At 43.1% G+C, this 2834-nt stretch overlaps 1 non-coding gene across 1 annotated transcript; it reads left to right on the forward strand.

The window, feature by feature from the left end:
- Positions 1-2407: 2407 nt before the first annotated feature.
- LOC112788085 (small nucleolar RNA R71) lies at positions 2408-2515 on the forward strand. The gene has a single exon (XR_003195465.1). It is a non-coding gene; the product is annotated as a small nucleolar RNA R71 (small nucleolar RNA).
- The last annotated feature ends 319 nt before the right edge of the window (positions 2516-2834 follow it).

Here is a 2834-nt window from a genome sequence, read left to right on the forward strand (position 1 = left end):
GTGATGATGGCGTTTCCTTCTTGAGGAACGAATGATGTTCTTGAGCTCTTCTATGTCTCTTCCTTGCCTTTGTGGCTTGATTCCTAGTGATTTTTGGTATTTCTATCCTCAGTTGCTTCCAATAACTATGTGGAGGGAAGTGCATCCCCTGAGGTATCTCAGGGATCTCTTGATTTGCAGCCACATGTTCTACCACTGAACTATAGATCCTTTACATAATTGTTTTACCACACCAAACTTAGAATGTTGCTCGCCCTCGAGCAAAAGAAGAAGGAATAGATGAAGAAGAAGATGTGGAAAAAAACTAGGATTATGAGGAAGGAAGGTGGGGATCCTGTGGGGTCCACAGATCCTGAGATGATCCTGTGAGGTCCACAGATCTTGAGGTCCACAGGCATGGTTCTGGCGTTCAGCGCCAGCTCCTCTCCAGGGTGCAATTCTGGCGTTCAGCGCCCAGATGCTGCCCATTTTGGGCATTCAGCGCCAGAACCATGCTCTGTTCTGGCGTTGAACGCCAGACAGGTGCTTCCTCCAGGGTGTCATTTTTCTTCTGCTGTTTTTGATTCCGTTTTCAATTTTTATATTTATTTTGTGACTCCACATGATCATGAACCTAATAAAATATGATAAACAATGAAAATAAAAATTAGATAAAAATTGGGTTGCCTCCCAACAAGCGCTTCTTTAATGTCAATAGCTTGACAGTGGGCTCTCATGGAGCCTCACAGATGTTCAGAGCATTGTTGAGACTCCCCAACACCAAACTTAGAGTTTGGATATGGGAGTTCAACACCAAACTTAGAGTTTGGTTGTGGCCTCCCAACACCAAACTTAGAGTTTGACTGTGGGGCTCTGGTTGACTCTGTTTTGAGAGAAGCTTTTTATGCTTCCTCTCCATGGATGCAGAGAGAGATCCTTGAGTTGTAAACACAAGGTTGTCCTTATTTAATTGAAGGATCAATTCTCCTCTGTCCACATCAATCACAGCTCTTGCTGTGGCTAGGAAAGGTCTTCCTAGGATGATGGATTCGTCCTCTTCCTTTCCAGTATCCAGGACTATAAAATCAGCAGGGATGTAAAGGCCTTCAACCTTTACTAACACGTCCTCTACTTGTCCATAAGCCTGTTTTCTTGAATTGTCTGCCATCTCTAATGAGATTTTAGCAGCTTGCACCCCATAGATTCCCAGTTTCTCTATGACAGAGAGGGGCATGAGGTTTATCCCTAAACCAAGGTCATACAGAGCCTTAAAGATCATGGTGCCTATGGTACAAGGTATTATGAACTTTCCAGGATCCTGTCTCTTCTGAGGCAATGTCAGTTGATCCAGATCACTTAGTTCATTGGTGAAGAAGGGAGGTTCATCTTCCCAAGTTTCAATACCAAATAATTTGGCATTCAGCTTCATGATTGCACCAAGAAACTTGGCAGTTTGCTCTTCAGTAACATCCTCATTCTCTTCAGAAGAGGAATACTCATCAGAGCTCATGAAGGGCATAAGGAGGTTCAATGGAATCTCTATGGTCTCTAGATGAGCCTCAGAGTCCTTTGGTTCCTCAGAGGGAAGCTCCTTATTGATCACTGGATGTCCCAGGAGGTCTTCCTCCTTGGGATTCACGTCCTCTCCTTCCCTTACAGGTTCGGCCATGGTGCTTATGTCAATGGCCTTGCACTCTCCTTTTGGGTTCTCTTCTGTATTGCTTGGGAGAGTACTAGGAGGGATTTCAGTGATCCTCTTACTCAGCTGGCCCACTTGTGCTTCCAAATTTCTAATGGAAGACCTTGTTTCATTCATGAAACTCACAGTGGCCTTGGACAGATCAGAGACTAAGTTTGCCAAATTAGAGGTATTTTGTTCAGAATTCTCTGTCTGTTGCTGAGTGGATGATGAAAAAGGCTTGCTATTACTAAACCTGTTTCTTCCACTATTATTAAAGCCTTGTTGAGGCCTTTGATCCTTCCATGAGAGATTTGGATGATTTCTCCATGATGGATTATAGGTGTTTCCATAAGGTTCACCCATGTAATTTAACTCTGCTATTGCAGGGTTTTCAGGATCATAAGCTTCTTCTTCAGAAGATGCCTCTCGAGTACTATTGGATGCAGCTTGCATTCCATTCAGACTCTGAGAAATCATATTGACTTGCTGAGTCAATATTTTGTTCTGAGCCAATATGGCATTCAGAGTATCAACTTCAAGAACTCCCTTCTTCATAGGCGTCCCATTACTCACAGGATTCTTCTCAGAAGTGTACATGAACTGGTTATTAGAAACCATGTCAATGAGTTTTTGAGCTTCTGCAGGTGTTTTCTTTAGGTGAATGGATCCACCTGCAGAAGTATCCAATGACATCTTTGATAGCTCAGATAAACCATCATAGAAGATATCCAGGATGGTCCATTCTGAAAGCATGTCAGAAGGACACTTTTTGGTCAGCTGCTTGTATCTTTCCCAAGCTTCATAGAGGGATTCACCTTCTTTCTGTCTGAAGGTTTGAACATCCACTCTAAGCTTGCTCAGCTTTTGAGGAGGAAAGAACTTGGCTAAGAAAGTCGTGACCAGCTTATCCCAAGAGTTCAGGCTGTCTCTGGGTTGAGAGTCCAACCAGATTCTAGCTCTGTCTCTTACAGCAAATGGGAAAAGCATGAGCTTGTAGACTTCAGGATCTACTCCATTAGTCTTAACAGTATCACAGATCTGCAAGAATTCAGTTAAGAACTAAAAGGATCTTCAGATGGAAGTCCATAAAACTTACAGTTCTGCTGCATCAGAGAAACTAGCTGAGGTTTCAGCTCAAAGTTGTTTGCTCCAATGGCAGGAATGGAGATGCTTC

Source organism: Arachis hypogaea, chromosome 20, assembly GCF_003086295.3.
Source record: "Arachis hypogaea cultivar Tifrunner chromosome 20, arahy.Tifrunner.gnm2.J5K5, whole genome shotgun sequence".
NCBI classification, from domain to species: domain Eukaryota; kingdom Viridiplantae; phylum Streptophyta; class Magnoliopsida; order Fabales; family Fabaceae; genus Arachis; species Arachis hypogaea.